This window comes from Pinus tabuliformis, chromosome 8 (assembly GCF_031772625.1).
Source record: "Pinus tabuliformis cultivar Carrire ecotype Pingquan chromosome 8, CPIR1, whole genome shotgun sequence".
Lineage (NCBI taxonomy): Eukaryota > Viridiplantae > Streptophyta > Pinopsida > Pinales > Pinaceae > Pinus > Pinus tabuliformis.
In genome coordinates, this window is record NC_142294.1 from 391,005,626 (window position 1) to 391,028,893 (window position 23,268).

Below are 23,268 nucleotides of genomic sequence, written 5' to 3' on the forward strand. Positions count from 1 at the left end.
TAATTGTGCATAAATACAGGTATCTAGATTGAAGAATCATGATGTGGAGATCAATGTCATGTTCGGCTACAAGAAGGAAGCAGGAAGCATGGAATGCTATAAAATACCACCTAAGGGACTTATGGAGAATACATAAATTCTTAAGAGGAAGTCCATGGAGACTAGAAGAATAGAAGGAATAAGAATTGTTTAGGAGTGAAGAATGAAGGACTACATAAGAGTGGCACTAAACTGAAGAAGTATGAGGGAGCTCATAGAGGGAGCTGAAGTGATCCGAATAGAAAATGGCATCAACCCATGGTACTCATCCACCCATATTATTCATCGACCCATGGAATTTACCCATGGTATCATTAATGGCATCCGTCCGTGGTATTGTAAAATCCACCCATGGTATTCCTTCACCCATGGAACTTACCCATGGTATTGTAAATGGCATCTGCCCGTGGTATTGTAAAATCCACCCATGGTGTTCATTCACCCATGGAATTGACCCGTGGTATTGTAACTGAAAAATACTATTTTGTAAAAGGACATATTGTCCGCCACAATGTAGCCTTTACAGTTCAGAGGCATGTAGCCACACATCTCTTCTCAGAGATAAGCTACCATTGCCCTAGCTAGTTTATTTCCACTTGGGTTTTAATAAAAAGTCTCTTTGTGGTTTTTTTTTATTGGGCATTCTCCCTATTTTTCTTTCGGCAATGCAATTTTTCAGATCTTGGGGGTCTCTCCTCCCAAGATCCATTTCAATATTTTAGAGCTTGGGCGCCTCCTCCCAAGATCCGGATCAGTGGTATCAGAGCAGGTTATGATTCCATGGGAATGAGGGTTTGATGCACATTTCACTTTCAAATTTTGCAGCAATATTCAACAAACTTCAGGCATGTGCTACAACCTCCACAGAGCACTTTCTTGGGTCTAGCAGGAAGAATTTTTCTCTTCTCAATTTTTTGCAGGAATTTTTTTGGGCGGCACGTTTGCAGATCAGATATGAAACATTTGTTACAAAATTTACAAAAAAATACCAGATATGGATTCCTCTCGAAAAATCACCCAATTTCAAAAAAAAAATGGGTCGAATCGGAGTTTGGATGTGGAAGATATCGCTGATTTAAAATCAGCTATTTTATCAGAATTTTTGTGACGACGGAACTGTTGCAGCGCGAATCTGAGATCTCAGAGTGCCCAGATAAGGATTTCCATCACATGGTAAGATGCAAAATGGTCCTTCTGCTTCCAAAAACAGGTTATAATAAATATTCTGAGTTATATTTGCCGAGTTATGTCCATTTTAATTTTGGAGCTGCATTCGGAGTGGGTTCCCATTGGAGATGTGCCCTCCCACCCCACTTTAGTAGGCACCTGCTTCACATTCATCAGCTTCAACATAGAAGCAATCGGCTTGGGTTATTTGGAGATGTGCCTCCCACCCCAGGCTATGTAGGCACCTGCTACTTCATCAGCAACCAACATCACGGTTGTGGGTCATCCACAAACCCACACTTCATCGAAGTCCATTTGCTAGGCCGTACACTGTTAGTATCACAGTTGGTCACAAGCATTACAGGCTATCTCTACCCTCGGATCTATGTTCTTCATGGTTATGGGTCATCCACAAACCCACAGTTCATCGAAGTCCATTTGCTAGGCCACACACTGTCAGAATCACAGTTGGTCACAAGTATTACAGGGTATCTCTATCCTCGGATCTTCATTTATCAGGGTTTTGGGTTAACCACGTAAAACCCTTATCTTCAGTGGATCTTCATATTCAACAAAGGCTTTGCAGGAGGGAACTTTATGCAATGGGGACCATTGCTTCTTAAGGAGGGAGGAATGATCCGAATGGAAAATGGCATCAACCCATGGTACTCATCCACCCATATTATTCATCGACCCATGGAATTTACCCATGGTATTGTAAATGGCATCCGCCCGTGGTATTGTAAAATCCACCCATGGTATTCATTCACCCATGGAATTTACCCATGGTATTGTAAATGGCATCTGCCCGTGGTATTGTAAAATCCACCCATGGTATTCATTCACCCATGGAATTGACCCGTGGTATTGTAACTGAAAAATACTATAAGTAACAAGTCACATTTTGTAAAAGGACAGATTGTCCGCCACAATGTAGCCTTTACAGTTCAGAGGCATGTAGCCACACATCTCTTCTCAGAGATAAGCTACCATTGCCCTAGCTAGTTTATTTCCACTTGGGTTTTAATAAAAAGTCTCTTTGTGGTTTTTGTTTATTGGGCATTCTCCTATTTTTCTTCTGGCAATTTCAATTTTTCAGATCTTGGGGGTCTCTCCCCCCAAGATCCATTTCAATATTTTAGATCTTGGGGGCCTCCCCCCAAGATCCGGATCATGAAGGGAGAAGTATAAGGATTAAGGAAATTGTGGGAGGAACTGCCCCTGGAATTGACACTAATAAGAGGATGGAAAAGTAGAAAAATGGACTACATCACCAAAACATGGATGCGAGAAATAGAAATGGGAGGTATAGGTCAAGGAGGGTGGTTAAGTTGTATCAAGAGGTCCAAATAAAGGAGGGTCCCCACCACTCATAGAAATGGTTCTCATGTAAGACTACACTTGCACCACTTATTTTATGCTGACACCCTTTAAAGGGAGGTTTTACAAGTCCATATGGCAGAGTGGTGTCAGGGAAGCCTCCACCAAGAGGGTTGTAGCACTAGGATGGGGTTTTGTCCTGGTGCATGATGGCATTACGTAGCGTTACGCAAGAAAAAACCCCCACCTTGCCAAGTGGACAAGACAAAAACTTGTTTCACGAAGAATACAACCAAATTAATGTCTTTCCTACCCTTGTCAATGAAGGGTGCAGGTACGACTGCAAGAAGGAGATAAATACCATGGGTAGACATAGAAATCGACCCTTCAGCAACAATGGTGGCAAGGATTCTTTTTCTGAAAGCCCCATTTTTAGGAGGGAAGAAGTGGCACTCCCCTCTTAGCCTATTGGAGGAGTTCCAAGAAGATTGGCTTCCCTAATCACACTTGCAGCAGTTGTACCAGAAGCATGAAGACAACCTCAGTAACAGTAGAGGATTACTAGGTCCATGGATATAGGAGAAGGACTACATGGCTCGGGACAAGCCAAATTTTTATGTTGGGGACTTGTTGAAGCCAATATATTTTCTGTATAATTTTGTAAGAATAGAGCCACGTAGCAAGGATGAGGAGTGCATGAGGTACGAGTGAAGCACAACACAGGGTTGGTGCAAGAAGCGGGGCATGACACAAGAGGACATCATGTAGTAAGGGTGGTAGTGGTGCCAAGGACAAGAGGCACATATGAGAGAATATTGGCAGTTATGATTTTACAGAAGAATGGAGCTAACTGAGGATGCCATAGAAGGTAAGAGGGTGGAGATATTTTGTAGGAGGAAGATAAAGGGTGGAGTGGAGCCATCTAGCAGGAGATATTTTGAAAGGTTGGTATTACACATGGGACAACTTGGGGATGGAGTAGTAAATATTTTAATGGTCTATAAGACCGCTAGTGAAATCAGGCAGAGGGATGAAAGGATTCAAGAGGCTTCCAAAATGAGTTGCTAAGGACATAATGGGGATTGTTCGTAAAATGTTGGATGTTGAAAAAAAGAGAGAGAAGAGTTGTATAGTATGTTTCTGCAATTTTTGTGTAGTGTATGTATGTTTAGAGGTATAGGCGGTATGTGTGAGTTGGTAGTTGTTAGCGCCTTTTTCATTGATGCTAATATGAACTAATGGATGGATGTGTTGACCCCTATGTTTTGTATCGATGTCTAAATGCCTAATATTGTTTATAATAGTTCTAAACATGTGTATCCATGCTTAATGGTTTGAATTTCATAATGTTTATGACATGTGAGATATATGTATGTCGATTGGTTTGTTACTGTATCAAATACATATCATTGTTCTTAATGGGTTGACTTATTGTAAGGCAGTTCAGTATAATAGATAATATCATCAATTTGTAGGATGAAATAGTCTTGGGTGAGTGTTGGTATAACTTCTAATGGCAAAAATCGTAAACTATTGGGACTTCCCGCACACTGTTGATCTCAACTTATGTGTTTTCTGGTAAGACGAAAGGCTAAAAGCCTCACATGGTACGTGGTACCAGAGTGATGGTAAAGGGTTTGTCAGTGTGATTTCAGTGTCATAGATCATAAACAATCCTACCACACTGCAGAAACTTGGTTCCGACAATCACCCATTAGCATCTTGGTTGAAAACTCACTCACTTAATGGGTGTTTTCAAAAGGCTCGATGCTAAGTAGGTTTTTGTTGTCTATTTCATAGCAAATCTCAGGTCTATCAGAATCTTGTGTGCCAAAAAACTGACTAAAACCTTATTCATGCAATGATAACAATGTCTCACAACACTGAAGAAAAAGATGATTCTATAACAAGATTAAAAAAGGGGGTAGAAAAGAAGGTTTATTTCATAATATCCTTAATGATAACTAATGCCTTAGCAAGTATAGGGATTATGATATCAAGTATCATAACCTTTTTAACTTAACTAGACAGAAAGGACAATTCTATATTTAAAGAGTCTTTGGCAAAGACATTGTAGAACTAGACAATAACTCATGAAATGTAACTTCTTTTGTTAGTAAATAGTATAGATCCATTTTAACTACGGATCTAGAAAGAGCTGAGAGGGATCAAATCTCTTGAGGTGCAAACCCTTTTTATAGTGTATAAATTAAAAAAAATGCACCTCCAAGTATTGCATCCCTCTAGTGACTTGATAAATGACAGTTCCGATATATATATATATATATATATATATATATATATATATTAAATTACATTTTTTGACTGCATAAATGGATTCAACCCCTTGAAAATCCCTTGAATACATGTAATAAAATAGCTTAAACATGCAATTCCAACAAATATTTGCTCCGTTCAAACTTAACCTTTAATAAAAGTGTCAAAATGTATGATAATGATACTTGAAATGCTATAACAATAACAATTTAATTTTTCAATTAGTTTATATAATATATACGCATTTTATTATTATTATTATTATTTTAAACCATATATAATATCTAAATTGTTGACATTGATATAATTTAGTTTATTTATGGATTATGTTGTTCACATTCTTCCTATTTATCAACTCCTCTCAACACTTTGTTCTCATCTTGGTTTCTTTATGTCTTCAGTTATTGGGTTTTGGTTTCTTTCCAAGTTATGGATCAAGCGGGTGTGAATTCCTCAATGTCAGTCCCTGGAGTTCAAATTTCTTTCCACGGAATGGAGGAAATTTCCATCCCTTTTAAAAATATTTATCCGTCTAACATAATTGATAGAATGTTGGATTCCTCCTAGGCCCTAACTGTCACTATCCACAAGTTGGAATATATGGTTGAGCGTCAAAGACGTTCCTTTTAGTTTTTCTTAAAGGACAAGTTGCTTGTCACCATGATAAAATGAAACTCTCCCATAATGGAATGAGGGAATAAATTCATTATATTAGCTCTTAAGTCACAACTTTGCAAGTTTCCTCCTCCTTTGCTAACAAGACTACGCTAGAAGACATTGGCCTTACAACTTTTGTTGCTTGTAAGAGGTCTTGCCACCCAAGAGGATCAGATGATAATGGTCGAGGCACCTAGTGATGTTTGTTGTGTTCCCTAGAGAAAAATTTTGGTTTTGTAACTCAGTCTATGCCAACTATCTTGGTTTTTAATGTGTTTTTGTAAATGTATTCTTTTGTTGGGTTCTTTCTATAAAATACACAGTTGTCGTCTCTTTCGTCTTAACTAGTTAGTCAGTCATGGAGGCAATACAACTTTTTTTTTTTTACTTTGTTGAAGATTTTTTTATTGTCTCAGAAAATAGGTGCAAGGGATATGGGCCCTCTCCTAGTTTTTATTAATAGAAATGTTCTTATCCATTCTATTGAAAAATAAAAAAAATCAATCACACCATATCTAATGAAAAATCAAAATAATTTACAAACTAAATTATGATAGATTCAAAATTTAGAACTCTAAAAAAACATGAAGACCATGATGGCTAAATCTAACATAAATAAATATACATAAACTTCTAACAAGAACCCATGAATTTCAATGAAGGCTAAAAATGGAACTCCATGACATCAAATTTCTAATCGAAGACCAAACTAAAAATATAATTCCACAAAAATCAAATTCTAAACCATGCTCATGTTAGTTATACATCAATACTCGTTATAAAAATGGGGTCAAGCACAACTTATACACAACTTTGGTGGAACAAATAATTTCTACTATCAATTACTTTTTGCATAAGAAGCAGGTAATAAGAAACAACCCTAGATATTACACTGTTGGGAATCAAGATTATCGTTAGACCAAAACCCACAAGTGTCAGTCAACGATAGCATCGCCAGAGATAAGGATCCATGATAGACAGTTAGTCCATGTCACGAAACACACGACGAGAGTTGGTTTATCTAATGTGCAACAATCTCCCCCCAATGCGAGTCAGGTGTGTATCAAACTTGTGATCTACGCCCTGATACCACTTGTTGGGAATCATGATTGTCGTTAGACCAAAGCCTACAGGTGTTATTCAATGATTGCATCGCCAGAGATAAGGATCCACGAGAGGCAGTTACTCCATGTCGTGAAACATACAGGGAGTGTTGGTTTATCCTATTTTTAACATACAATTGTTTGATTTTTAACATAACTTTTAGCAAATGAGATCCAATATAATTTTTTCATACATATAGCACTTTATTATAGGAAACCATATATTTAATAAAATTTATAAAGTGCAATGAAAATAAAAATATTTTCAATCTTTTTTGGAAACACTTTTAACAAGAAAATGTTACAACATGCACGGTAAATTAACTTTAAAAATACATGAGATAACTTTAAATTCAAATATGTGCCTTTCAATGATAGTCAAGTGGAGAAGGAAGCACATGGGATATACAAGTGTCATAAGTGGATTGGAGGGTAGGTTGATGTGTGATATGACATGGATTTCGAAATCATATCGAAAGAACAATATCAAAGGAAATTCAAAGGGATGTTTTTAAAGAAAATTTTGAGGTCATCTTTCCAAGAAGACATGGAAGGTGGAGATCAATCATGTTATGTAGACCATTGGATGGATGAGAGTCGAAAGAAAGAAGATGTGAGATTGTGGTCCATATTGGAACTTGAACCTTGAAAGTATTGAAATGGGACTCTCGGAAAAATCTTAGAGAAGCAGCTCCTAAAATGACATGGTAAGCATAAAAACTACGTGAATTGTTACATCTCCTCCATTCTCTTCAGACACCTGGTGTAATAAATGTGAATATATGGCATGTAGACGTGGGTCCTCTCCCCCTTATGTTATCATCCAATCCACAAACAAAAACACAATTAGTTTTCTATGACAATATCAACGGCCTCATTTCGACGGATAATTGGACGGTAATAATTGAATAGCGAGGGGGGCTTATGACATCATCCGAAGGGGATGGGGATATTCTATCAAGTTTCCACCTCTTGTTTCCACCCCTCCCATCAAATGGCTACAATTTTCCCAGCCAAATCAATGGTATGGGGGAGTATGGTGATGTTTGGCATACAACAAGGGGGGTGTCTCGCTATCCCAGTCATGCCTCCTCATTCCAACCCTCCTATCGAACAAATATTATCTACCCGACCAATTTGATGGTATGCGAGAGGGTATGGTCTCATTTGGCGTATGAAGGGATTTTGGGCCCCCTATGCAAGGTAAAACGAATCTAGAATGCATTAGATTTATTTCTAGCACAAAAACAATCATTGCAAACTAAAACAAATATAGTCCACGCTCTCTCGTGAGGAAGTTCTTAGTTAAAAACAAACATTCCAAGGTAAAAAAAATTAACGTGCTAGAATTGATTAGAATAGCACAAACACAAGCATTACAAGATAAAACGAACATAGAACACATCAGATTTGTTTCTAAAACAAAAGCAAGAATTGCAAGGTAAATAAATCTAGCACACATTAGATTTGTTTCTAGCACAAACAAACACATTGCAAGGTAAAATAAATATAGCATGTGATAGATTTATTTTAGAACAAACACAAGCCTTGTAAGGTAAAACATATCTATCACACGCTAGATTTCCTTCTCAAAAAAACAAAATATTTGCAAGGCAAAATAAATCTAGCATGAGCTAGATATGTTTATAACATCAACACCAACAATGTTGTATAAAACAAATGTATCATGTGCTAAATTTACTTCTACAACAAACACAAGCATTTCAAAGAAAAACAAATCTAACATACAATGTATTTGTTTCTATCACAAACACCAACATTGAAAGGCAAAAGTAATCTAAAAAGCCTTATATTTTCTTCTAGCACAAACATATGCATTGCATGGTAAAATAAATATAAAAAGTGTTATAATTGTTTTAGCATGAACACAGGCATTACAAGGTTAAACAAATATAAGACTTGCTAGATATAATTGTAGAACATAAACAAGCATTATAAAGTAAAACATTCTAGAGTGCACTATATTTCATTCTATTGCAAACACAATCATTGCAAGGTAAAACAAATCTAACACACATTATATTTGTTTCACCATCCAGTGTGCTTTTGTTTTTCCAAGGAGGATATCTACCATGTGTTAGACTTATTTTTCCTTGAAATATTGTTATTATTCCTGTTCTTTTTAATACAAATATAGTGGTGAAAGAAATGATAGTATTTATAATTCATATTTTCTTCAATAATTAGTTTGGTAATACTTTCTTACTTTTCTTTCCATAAACCATGAACTAATAATAGCAGGGCCCTCCAATGGCTTGCTTTCTATTGCCTAGGATTCTCTTCCCTTATGCGTCAATGACAACTCCAATGCATATTTTGTAAATTTCATTGACGGATCCTCCACCAAAATTTTATATTCTTTGTGTTAGTTATTTATATTAGTGTAGTCCCCAAATGAACCTATCATTATCTCTTATGAATTTATTGAACAGTGAAAAGAACCCAAACTGGGGATTATATAAAAAATAAGACCAGGCCATCGCCTATAGAAGCATAACCCTTTGTCCATGTTATTGCGATTAAACTCAAAGTAAATTCCTCAATGTATCGTTCTTCTTTCTCTATACACAAGGCATAATTGATTTGCAGCAAATCTCCTCCACATCATTCATCATTCTCTTGTTAAAAAATTCATCTCCGCCTTGTATAACTTCTGAGGGTCCACACTAAGGGGTCAGGGTCCAGATCCTGACTGGAGGTCAGAGGTCTACCTTGTCTCTTGAGTGATTCCTCCATAATACTCTTGATGCCATGATCACCGACTACGTTGACTAACACTCCACGTTGACTGGTACTAGCCCAACCAACTCAACGGGGTCAAAGTTGATCTTCCTTTGGAACACACCAAATGAAATTGAGTTGAAGTCCAACTGTTAACTAATTTTGTTGAGGTCACCAATATGGTTTTAATTATAAGACTAAAATACTCCCAATTCCGACTCCTTTGAATAATGAAGAAAATTGATGGCCTTGATCTGAATTTACTAACTTATTTCCTATGTTCTAAACCTTCAAGCCTTGCGTCCCTTCTCTAGCAATTCGGATTGGGATCAGAAGCCACTACCACTAAAGACTAATCATGAATGTTCAATGCCTCTTTTATCAATGTCACTCTCTTGAGAATGTTCCACGATCCATTTACACCTCCAACTTGAGATCAAGGTTTTTCCACGGTGTTGTATGGTTCTAGGGTCTTCTCTATCACAGATCCATGCTCACGCATACAACAATAATCATCGAAGCCTTTTCGCCTTTCTAAATTGGACTGTTGGGATGGGGTCCCCTGGGTCAATTTTGGGGTTAAGATAGCCCAAGTTTTGATACAATTTTGTAATTAATGTAAAGTCTCCCCAATTTGTGGATGCGGAGCACGTAGCTGAGTAGGAGTCAAAGGGGTTTTTCCCCTTGTTTTATGTAAAGTTTGAGTCGGTTTTGAGACCCACCCATGGTCCATGGACCATGCCATTGTATGAAAAAGGCTATAAATAGGTGTGTCTTAGAAAGTCTAAGGAATGTGCTGATAGGAATTGATGATGGCTAAGAAGTGATAGCAAAGAGAAGTGGGTCAGATAGGAAACGAAAGGATATGTAGCTGAGTGCGCAGAGGCCTAGGTAGAGTCTGTAGCTGAGTGTGCGGACCCCTGCAGCTAAGTGCACAGGGTAGTTTTGAGTCTGTAATCCTGAATTGAAGATCAATAAAAATAGTTTCCAAAGAACTCTTGCATATTTATGTTTACTTTTGTTTATTGTATATGATGTTGATGAATAATGTTTTTTATGAAATATTTATTGAATGATGCATGATTCTATTAAATAATTGTTAATGATCTACGCAATGCATGTTTAAGTAATTTCACGAAGCCTCTGATGAATTCTCTAGTATTTACTAATAACCTAAGTAAATCTGCACGAACACTAATTTAGGAATTCTCTCTAATGCACTTAAGTAGATAGATCAAATGTTAGAGGTACACAAAGACCGATCGTAGACCTTCACGAAGGTCTGAAGGCCATTTTGACAGAGTTGCAGCAGTGTGCCCTAAGGGTGTATTGATCTGCACGAAGGCAGATCTGAGGTGCTAAAAGACATCACACTAGTCTCTAAATGCATAAACTTGGTTCTTGCATCCCCCCATACTGCTTCAGGTGAGACTGCAGCCTGTGCTACGCGGGTTGTTTCTGAAAGGGCCAGTAGTGTAGGGATTTTTGGGTTGGCGCAACTAACTCTGAACCTAGGTCACGACCCCCTAAGCCAACATGGACTAGTGACCATGTATAGGGATTTGATGAGCCTATGTAGTCTCGTCTCTTGATTCCTTCATTGCATGTATTTACTAAGATAAAATTACGGATTGTTATGCCTAAACATAAGGGACACTTGTTATCTTTACATAAGCCTAGCTGGGCACAATATCCTAACAGCCAAATATTCTAGAATTAAGACACCTGAACTTACATCAAATTCTCCTAATTTCCAATTTATATAAAATAAAAGAGTGGGAAATAAGGTCCCCTTCAGAATTTACATGACCCTTTGGGTCTTAAACAAAATTGTGTCTTCCTAGGGTGACGCTCTTGTATCAACTACAAAGCTAAGGAAAATTCAATATATACATCTAATGGAGAAGGATGTAATTTGTTTATAATTTTCTTCATATTGTTATGAATTATGCAAATAAATGAATGTTGATCAATGAAGCTTGAGTTGTCATTTGTGTTGGGTGTATGTTATATTCTTTCCATGAATAGCCCCACATGTGAAGCGAGGGGTGGTAGAAACTCATTGGTTGTGTGGGGCACAGTTGGGGGGTCACGGGGGGGCAAAAACCCCCCCTTTGTCAAGGGGTTTGCAGGGGGGATATTTTTTTTTAACCTATATTAGGTGGGTGGAATTGCCTATGATTTTGTGCATGGGTTTTGCACATGGTTTTGGGCATGATGGTTTTCTGCCCATGGCATCTTGTAGACTCGGTCAAGGGAATTACATTTATGTTATAATCTAGGGTTAATGGATTGGGGTTTATGAATGCTTCGTCATGTATATATATTTGTTGTAATATAGAAAGGAAAATAATGAAAAATCAATCTAGTAGTCCCGGTTTTGGGATCCATGGGAAAATATATGTGTATTTGTTTTGTGTTTCTCACTATTGTATATTTTCAGTTTTTTAAGAATTCATTTGCAGGTAATTTTTATACAGGGTTAAAACCTACATTTGGTATCAGAACTATTTCAGTTTCAAGGGAACACCATTGTTGCTGAGGGATTTTGCTTAGGCTTGTGGTAGACCTTGTTCAATGGGAGATCTATGAGATCGATTTTTGCGATGAAAGAAGATGGCGAGCAGTGAAAAGATAGAGATTGGGAAATTTAATGGTCAGAGTTTTGAGTTGTGGAAACTCAAGATGGAGGATATACTGGTGGATAAAGATCAATGGATCGCAGTAGGCCCGAGTACTAAACCAATGACAATGTCAGCAGAAGACTTGGCGAAGTTGGATAAAGGGCACAATATGTTTGTGTATCTCATATTCAGTATTGTTGAATGTATGAGGGGAAGCTATGGCAAAGGCCTTGTGGGACAAGTTAGGGAACAATCTAAGTCTCTTGCGAATAAACTGTTCCTACGGAAAAGGTTTTATAACCCGAGGATGAAGGATGGAGACTCAGTGACAGAGCAATTGAACGCCCTTAATATTGTGGTAATCCAGTTGTTATGTGATGATATTAAAATTTCAAATGAAGATAAGGGCATCAGTTTGTTGTGTTCTCTACTAGATTCGTGGGATAGTTTGGTTGTTGTAATAGGTAGTAATACAACAACCTAGAAGTTTCATGAAATAGTCTCATCCTTACTATCGGAGGAGATGAGACGGAAAAATATGGAGGGACACAACGGAGATGTCTTTTCTGTATGAGGATGGTCCCAGAACATAAACAAAAATAATTCCTTGAGTGGGAGATATAAATCTAGAGGGAGATCTAAATCTCGAGGAAAACATTGGAAAGGTATGTTGGAAATGCAGAAAGGAAGGGAACTTCAAAAAGGAATATAGATCTAAATCTCCTGGGAAAGGAAAAGGATATGATGATACTCCTTCTACAGAAGCAAAAGCCACCTCAGATAAAGGTGGGTATGTGAACTTGGCTTCTTCTTCAAGTACACGTGTAGATCATGAGGCATGGTTGAGTGGATGAGGTGCATCCTTTCACATCACTCCCTATAGGGAGTGGTTCGACGAGTATGATAAATATGATGGTGGTGATGTCTTCTTAGGTGATGATAGGAAGACTAGAATCGTTGGACGTGGAAAAGTAAAGTTGAAGTTACAAGGTGGAAGGATTAGAACACTTCCTGGTGTTCTGCATATCCCCTCGGTACCCAAAAATATGATTTATTTAAGCAAGATGGATGATGTCATTGTAAAAACATTGTTCGAAAAAGATACCTACAAGATGGTTCGGGGAGCACTAGTATTGATGCAGGGAGTTCGGATTGGAAATCTATACAAGATTATAGGTAGTTGTTTTATTGATGGGTGTAACAATTTTGTGGTTCTTGAAAGTGGAACAAAAAATCTAATGGTCTCTAGAGAAAAGACCATGCTATGGCACCAAAGGTTTGAACGTATTGGAGAGAAGGGCCTTCGAATACTTCATGGTAATGGTATGGTAGAAGGTATGTCTATTTCTCTCTAGATTTCGATTTCTATGAACATTGTGTATATGGGAAGAAAAATCGGGTGGGTTTACCCTCTGGTGCTAAGAGGGTGAAAGGGATATTAGAGCTTGTGCACAGTGATGTGTTTGGACCTGTGTCGGTTCCATCACTGGGTAAGTCTATGTACTATGCATCCTTTATAGATGACTTCTCAAGGAATACATGGATATATTTCCTCGGGAATAAATCTGAATTCTTTGACAGGTTTAAAGAATTTAGGCTTTTGGGGGGAAGCAGACATAGAAGAAGATAAAAGTGTTGAGGACAGATAATTGTGGAGATTTTTGTAAGAAGGAAATTGAAGAGTTTTGTAAGAAGTGTAGTATATCATGGGAGAATACTACTCCATACACACCTCGGAAAAATGGAGTTGCAAAAAGAATGAAAAGGACATTGATGGAAAAGGAAAGAAGCATGCTCAGTGGTGTCGAGTTAGGAGAGGAATTCTGGGTAGAGGCGGTGGAGACTGCATGTTACCCAGTTAATAGATCACCTTCATCAGTGTTGGAGGATAAGTCTCCACAAGAGGTATGGACTGGTAAGAAACCCTCTCTTTCACATTTGAGTGTATTTGGCATGATGCATATGTACATGTTCCAAAGTAGAAAATAACCAAGTTGGATAGTTAGTATGAAAGGTGCATCTTTATTGGATATAAGGATGGTTTAAAACGATATAAGATTTGGAACCCAAAAACAAGAAAGGTTGTGTACAGTTGAGATTTGGTGTTTAGAGAGGTGAAAGATGTTATTAAACATGAATTCCTACCAAAGGAACCTGAGAAGACAGAGTTTGAATTAAAGGAGGAAGAATCGAACTCTACAGTAGAACAAGATTCAGAAAATGAAGAGCCACAAACTCCAGCTGTGAGAAGATCAATTCGAGAAATAAGGCAGCCAGAAAGGTATAGTCCATCTTCTTTCTATTCAAAATTTTCTTTATCTATTACTTATGATGATCACATAACTGTTAGGGAGGCAATAGATTCAGAGGATGGAAAACTCTGGAAAGAGTCCATGGTGATGAAATGACATATTTACACAAAAATGAGACATGGGATCAAGTGCAGTTGTCGTATGGAAGGAAACCCATTGGAAGAAAATGGGTGCTTAAGAAGAAGATGAATGCAGAAGGCAAGGCGGAGAAATATAAATCTCGATTGATAGAAAAATTTTATTCCTAGGTGCCAGGAATTGATTTTGGTGATATTTTTTTCTCCTGTTGCTAAGGTAGCTTCTATTATATTACTTTTGTTAGTTGTTGATTCTTTTGATTTTGAGGTAGAATGGATGGATGTGAAGACAACATTTCTTCATAGGGATTTGGAAGAAGAGATCTACATGAAGTAGCCTAAAGGCTTTGTGGTGAAGGGTAAGAAAGAACCGATATGTAGGTTAAAAAGTCTTTGTATGAGTTACAGCATTCACCAAGGATGTGGTATCATAAATTTGATACATATATACAAGGATTGGCTTCACTAGAAGCAAAGCATATCATTGTGTGTATTTTAAATTAATTGGTGACCTGTTATTTATTTGGTCTTGTATGTGGATGACATGTTGTTGAATGGAAATAACAAATAATTATATAGGATTTGAAGACCCAATTAACCTCCAAATTCAACATGAAGGATCTCGGTGCTGCAAACTATATTTTGGGCCTAGAAATTAAATGAGATCAAGAAAAGAGGAAGCTCTGGTTAAACCATGGGAAGTATGTCCATTATCGAGATGATACTGCAGAGGTTTAATATGCAGGATAGTAAACAAGTGAAGGTCCCTATTCTTGTAGGTGTAAAGTTATCTACTAAATAGTGTCCCAAGACACAAGAAGAGGAAGAGGAAATGTCTTGTGTTCCATACACAAGTGCAGTTGATAGCATGATGTATGTAATGGTTTGTACTAGACCAAACATTGCAAATGCAGTGAGAGTATTGAGCAGGTTTATGTCAAAACCAGGGAAGGATCATTGGACAATAATGAAGCGGGTTTTCAAGTATTTGTGTGGCACTAGTGTTTATGGTTTGTGCTACCAAGGAAGACCAAGATTGGACAGAGTTTTGGACATCTGTGGCTTTGTTGATGCAGCTTGGGATGGATATCTGGATCAGAAAAAATCTATAAGTGGGTATGTGTTTAACCTTTGTGTATTCAATTGGATGAGTAAGAGACAGTCTGTAGTGGCACTTTCAACTACATATGCAGAATACACGGCATCCACTCATGCAAGAAATGAAGCAGTTTGGTTGCAGAGATTGTGTTCAAGTATGGGGTTAGTACAATGAGCTATAATGATAGACTATGACAGCTAAAGTGCAATTTTCTTGGCAAAGAACCTTTCTTATCATTTAAAGACAAAGAATATTGATGTTTAGTATCACTTTGTGAGGGATGTTGAAGACAAAAAGGTGTTGTTCGTAAAGGTAAACACTATGAAGAATGTTGTAGATACATTGACGAAGTTTGTGAGCACTGAGAAGTTTTCTTGGTGTAGAGAAATAATGGGCATTGCAAGGCTACACCATTGACTAAGCTCTCATACGAGCCCCAATGTGGAATGAAAACAACAAGTGGGAGAATGTTGGGTGTGTGTTATATTATTTCCACGACTAGCCCCATGCACGAAGTTAGAGGGGGGGTGGTAACCATTCTTTCGTTGTGACGGGCGTAGAGAAGGGTCATAGGGAGGTATCAACCCCCCCTATCTGGGAGTTTGCAAGGGGGTAGTAGCCCCCTTGCACAGGGTCCGGGGCAGCGCCGCAAGAATCTTTTTTTCTACCCTATATTACGTGGGTGAACTTGCCTATGGTTTTGTGCATGGGTTTTGCACATGGTTTTGGGCACGATGGTTTTCTACCCATGGTATCTTGTAGATCCGGTCAAGGGAACTACAGTAATGTTCTAATCCAGGGTTAATGGATTGGGATTTATGAATGCTTTGACATGTATATATATGTGTTGTAACATTGAAAGGAAAATAATGAAAAATCAATCTAGTGGTCCCGGTTTTGGGATCCAGGGGTGTATTTGTTTTGTGTTTCTCACCATTGTATTTTTTATTTTTTTTTAAGAATTTGTTCGCAGGTAATTTTTGTACAAGGTTAAAACCTATAGTTTTCTTGCAATGATCTTTCATATTGACTTAAATTCCTCATTCTTATGCATATGTGTGAAATGTGACATTGTAGAATATGATTATATCCTATTTTTTAAATTGTGTTATTTTTATTTAGTTTGAAATGATTATACATATCTCTACAAATGTTTTCAGATTCTAAGAATGATTCTACAATTGAGATTCCAAAGAAAGCATCAAAGAAAAGGAAGAATGCAAATATGACACAACACAAGTCTCCTAAAGTTGGTATGACATTTTCAAATCTAATTTATACTCATTTACAAAATAGTTAGAAGATATTTTGTTATGCATTTACAAATTGCATGAATTTAAATATATCATTATATGGGTAGTAAGATTGCATTACGCATGTGCTTCTTTGTTCTTGTGCACGTAAATGCATATAATGTTTTATATGTTTTTTTATTATATTTGGCATTTCATGTTTTCTACAATTATTTTCAACAACTATGGAATTGACTATATCTAAAATTCCAAGTAAAGTAGTGGAGTGGAAACGAAAAACAAATGATACACAAACAATGTCTCCCTCATTTGATATGGTGGTTTTGTATTATAATTATACTCCCTTAGAAATGGTTACATTAGCTGGTCGTGTCAAATTTTAGTAGAACACTATATCACAATGTTTTGAATTAGAATTTCATTTTCATTCCCATTAATAATTTTTTTATTATTGTTTGTATAATCTCATCGCCCAAAACAAAGAATATTGTTACAAACATCTAAGAAACAGAAAATTATTCCAACTCAAACTTCAATTTCAAGAACAACTTCTACTTTTATTTTTTAAATGATCTCAAAGTATAATACATCAAATGCATTTGAGCTTGTGTAAGATTGGTATGTTCAGATAGAAAATCCCATAAATATGTTTCTTGATATGTCTCTTATTTGGTGCATAGATGGAATCAAACCACAAAAATTAAGAATAATTGTTAATTTTTATGCTTACATGAGAGTGAGATCAACTTCCAAGTGGAGGATATTGGAGAAAATGAAGTAAAATTAGTTTCTTGTGAAGTGGAGTATACAAAATTTAGACCAGACTTGATTGAAGCATCAAGTAATGATTCACCAGATTCACTAAAGAATTCAATGTTTAAGTTGGATAGCTATGACAGCTTCACCAAATCTGGTATCAAGAGTTGCATAGATATTTTATAACGTCTCACTAAAGTTATAAAATATCGTTGGGTAAAATGTATGAAAACATCATCTGTAATTCTTTATTTGCAATAAAGAGGTAAACATTTGGATAAAATACCAAATGATAAACTTGATGATCAATCACTTGCTTTGACGAGAGTATATTTAAATGAGTTGGAACATAGCATTGCAAAAAGTAATTTCAAACCTACTACTGAATTTCAAAAATCTAGAAAAGTTGAATTTGAGATAGCGAAGCTTGCAGATCAATGTGATGAAATTCATGAAAAGTTCAAGCATGAATATTTATTTTCAAACTCTTTCAATAAAATGGTGGATGTTCAAAGATGTAGAGAAGCGCCCAAAGTGTTTAAATTGAGGTCACGAGATAATTCAAATGTTAAACTATTGGTCAAATAATTATAAGAGAACTTTTAAGCATCATTGCCTAATGCACTTGTAATCCAATTTGGTAACAATGAGTCTAATCCACTACTCAACCCTATAAATATTACAAATGAAATAGATTTATATGCAAAATATTCAACTTTTGTATAGTTGATGGAACACACCATTTAAGTAGTGAAATAAGTTATAACAAATCAAATATATAGTGTATCTGTGGAAGCAAAGAAAAAGTAAGAAATGCATACTGCTCGTTTCGCGAATCCATTAGTTGAACCCATTGAGGCTATTCAAATTTGTTGCCAACTCAATTATGCAAATAAGGTGTTAAATAAAAATTGATTGTGTGCACTCTGTAAGACACTTCTTAACTTCCAATGACAATTTAAAGAAAAGTAAGGTTGGATATTCTAGGATAGTTGAAGAGGTCTCAAATTTTAATTATTTTTGCACATATCACTTATTATCACATCTCTCTTTATTTTACACAAATGATACTACACCATGATTTATTTAACTTGATAATAGAAAGCTTATTAATGGGGGGTGGAAAGCTTATTTTGGTCTTGAAAATAATTGTAAAACAACAAACCTTGTAATGTGGGATAAAAAGAAGTTCCTCTTTGAAACTTTAGTCACTCATGTTATCTTGTATGGCTGTGAGGTTTGGGGTTGCAGCATCTCCAGGGAATCATGGAGAAATATTGAGCAAATCTAGAAGCGTTTTATAACTTATAACCTAAAAATTAAAAGTAATACACCCTATCCTATTCTCCTTATAGAATCAGGTCTTTCCCCTATTGAGAGCCTAGCTATGATTAGGTTTCTGTTGTACAAGCACAAACTCAATAACATAGATGATCATAGACTTCCTAAGCTAGCTTTAAATTCTAGCCAAAACCACCTAAGGCTCAATCGGGGGTGGCATAAAGACAAAAGTGTCTGGTTAAACTATTGGGAGATCAGCGAGAATGATGCATTGCAAAACATAAATAACATTAAATATATTGTTACTTCTAATTTCAAAGAAAAAACGTGGTGTGAGAAAGATTTAGCGGCTAAAAGAAAATTAAGCTATTATAAGAAGGTCATCAACCCCACCCTAGAAGATCAAAAGTATCTCTCTATTTTAACTAGCTCAAAGAAGAAGATTAATATAGCAAAGATTAGAACGAATTCTCATGAGCTCCATAGTGAAACAGGTCGTTGGGCAGTTCCTAAAACGCCATGGATGGAAAGGATCTGCCATATATGTGAGAATAGGAACATCGAGGATGAAAACCACTTCCTCTTAGAGTGCCCCACGTACAACCACATTAGATCTCAGTTTCACAATCTTTGTTACAATACTAACCTTCCTAGCCTTTTACAATGTCAAAATTATAGTGAGCTCGGGAGGCTTCTCTCCAAGCTTTTTGAGCATAGGAATAAAATCTTAAATCAAAATAAATAATTTGTTTCTTTAGGTCCGATAGACCAATGTTTGGTCTCAGCGGATGTTAACCATCATCATCATCATCATCATCAAAATGAATATTTTATCATGTTTACAATTAATTTGCATTAGTTTATATTTCCTTATTTTATTTCAAAATATAATTCATATTTTCATATCTATATTGATTCTTAAATTTTTTTATTTCTTTTTATCAGGTTAATGATGAAATGTTGTGCTCCTTCTTTGACTACCAAAGATCATTTTTTTGCTAATGAAAAAGTTATCCTATATTTTGATCAAGATATTTGGGATAAATGTGACATATTTTCAGTTGTTACGAACTAGGAACATTGAAATGTTCTCCAAGACAACCTAAATTAGAGAAGTACAAGACAAATAGTCTACACAGTTTGATAACTACTTCTCTTCGCTCCCTTCAAGGACTAACTACATAAGAAATTGCTTCAATAGAATATACGATATTGGATTGAATGATTTGGTTTTATATTCCACCTAATCATCCAACAAGTGCCATAAAATTGAAATATTATTGAAAATAAGGTCACTGTATAACATTGGTTCCAAATGAAAAGGAAAATACTACAAAATTGTTGTCAAAATACCAGACCCTCCATAATGACAACCAAATTGAAAGTCATTTTCAATTTCTTGAAGTAAGAAGGCCATGCCCTAACTTGGTGGAAAACCCACACGGAGACACTTAAGCTAGAGTGTGATCCCCTAGTAACTAAGTGGAGGACTTTAAAACCCTCATAGATTCCCAATTCTACCCTATCAAGTATGTATAGGATTAATGGATTTGATGTAACTACTTCTGGAAGAGGCAGGGGCAGAGTGTACAGGAGTACACCATCTAATTCAAGAAGATGGCCATTAAGCTAGGTATCTCTCCTAAAAGCCAAGATGTAGTCCTTCACTATATAGGGGGTATACACAACCATCAACAAAGTCAAGTGACGTTGTTTAAGACAAGAATAGTGGATGAGGCTTGTGTATAGGTACCTGGAAAACATAGGAGAAAATAAAGGGAATTCTAGTGGTTTAAAACAAAAATAGCACTAGGAAACTTCCAAGGAATGTAAGAAGTGGAAATGGGGTAAGGACAAGAAGAAATTAGCCACTACACACCAGCGCAAGGGTTCTAGAAATCATTGAAATCACTACACATTGATGGCCAAACAAAAGAGAAGTGTTTGAAATTGCATCCAAAGCTAAACTCAATGAAATGGAAGAATAATGGGAAGGAAATGAATCTTATCACCACATATTTGAGAAACTAGGTGGAATTCAACTCCAACATGGACAAGAATATTAATTATACCTAAGTGCAAAAGAAGGTGAACCTTAGTAGCCTTCATCATTAAGAATAGATTAATGAAAGATGTATTGCATGTTTATCTAGATTCATTTGTTATTATTTATTTGGATGATATGCAACACTCTAGTGCTACCTGGGAGGAGCACGTCTCACTTTTAGCGTAAGTGCTAGAGATTTTCAAGAAGCGCTAGATACTATAAAATCTAAAGAAATATGATTTTGCAAAAACATTATTTGGTATTTTTAGGCTATGTGATTAGTGGAGAAGATCATAAGATAGATCCTACAAAAATTAAGTCCATGATGAAGTGATTGGTGCCTACAAATGTCTTTGAAGTTAGGAGCTTCGTTGGAGTAGCATAGTACCTGAGGAAATTCACATCTTATTTTTTAGTAGTAGGTACACCACTCCATGCTCTAACAATGAGTGGAAAAAGTTTCTAGTAGGGGAAGGGTTAGCATAGGGCCTATAAAGAGTTGATAAAAAAAGCATCCAGCCACCAGTTCTCACAGTAGAAAACTTACAACAATCACTCGAAATGGAAACAAATGTGATTGGGTATTCCATGGGAGCAGTCTTAATGCAAGGAGGAATTCCTATATGCTACCATTTTGAAGTGTTTCATGGGGTTGTTCTCAACTACCCTGCCTACAACAAGAAGCTATATTCCCTAGTATAAGTTGTTAGAAAGTCAAAAAAATATTTGATTGGAAAGGAGACCATCATCCACACATACACCAAATACTACAATAATTATAGGCTTAGAGGAAGATACAACAGACCAAACACTACAAGTGGAGGGGTTCTTACACCAGTTTCATTTAGTAATCAAGTATAATAAGGGAAGCACAAACAAGTTGGCCAATATACTTGCAAGATCACTCACATATTTGGTAACTTTGATGCACATGGAGCCTTTCACTCACCATGCATACATAAAGGAATATATATAGGATGAGGGATTCAAGGAGGTGTTTCAACAATTGGAGAGCCAAATTCATGTAGGCAATGGCAATAGCACAATTGACTATCGTCTCTAGATTTTTTTAATGTATAGGTTAGACAAGCTTTGTCTTCCTAAAGGTGAGTGACTACAATTAATCAATAAGGTTTACACCTCAAAGGTTGTAGATCATTTTTGTGTAGGGAAGATAGTGGCCAACTTACAGAGGTATTTGTACTGGCATAGAATGCCAGAAGATGTATCAAGGTTCATTAGAGGATGTATGATTTGTTGTATCAATAATCCTAGTAATAGGAAATAAGGTCTATATCATCCCTTAAATGTGCCCACGTGTCCTTGGGAAATCATTTTCATGGACTTTGTGGGAGGTTTACCAACAACCATGAAGGGATATCACTACTTGTTCATGGTAGTTAATAGTTTTAACGAGATGTGTATTTCCATGCCCTATAAAAAAACTAGTAGAGGGAAGGAAGCATTGAACTGGTTCTTTGAACATGTTTAGGTGTACTTTTTATACCAAGGACCACCATTTCAGATAATGGAACTAAATTTCTTATTGAATTTGGACTACATTTAGTGCATTTTGACTACATTATGGGAGAAGATGGACATGGAGTTGAAGAGCCCTACATCATTCCATCCACGAATAGATGGGAAAACAAAAGTAGTCAACAAGCCTTTGGTGTAGCTTTTTAGGGGTTACAATCAAAATCATCTGAAGAGCTAAGATGAAATTATGGTATTTATATAACATTCTTATAATAGATAAATCCACACTTCTACTTGTAAGTACTCATTTGAAACTTGTTTTAGATATTTTCCACCTTTACCTTTTAATGTTTTATATGGAAAACAAAGAGGATTGAGGTAGGATGTCATAGGGGATGCATTGAGAGAAAAAAATATATTGAAAAGATAAGGCATATATGTTTGCAAGTGTAGGAGACATGGAAGAATTCACATAAACTATGAGGCTAGGCATGATCAACAAAAAACAAAGAATTCATTCAAAATGGGAGACAGAGTATGGTTGTAGTCGAATAGGGAGAGGCTATAGGGTTCTAGTAATAAAATCAAGGCTCTATGATATGGTCCTTTTGAGATACTAGAAAATGTGGTAGATAATTCCTATAGACTCATTCTACCCCCATACACATGCATTTACTAAGTGATGAATGTGGAAAATATCATAAACTTGTTTGTTTTTTTGTTTCTCCTCTTCTCTCCTCTTCTTTTGATTAATTCGCATTATTTTCGTCTTATCAAAGTTGTAGTTGTGTGACAATGGACAAATCATGCATCAATGTTTAATAAAGAATACTTAATTTCCTCTAATATCATATAGATATTCAAAAACAACATAACAATTTATTCAACAAACTACAATCTAATTATTAACAATTTATCATTATATGATAAATATATGTAAAAATTAATTTCATCCTTAAAGCGTAAAGTAGTGTTTATTTATCAAAATAATAGAACTCAAAAAATATTTATGGGCATTTGTAAATGACTCTCCTT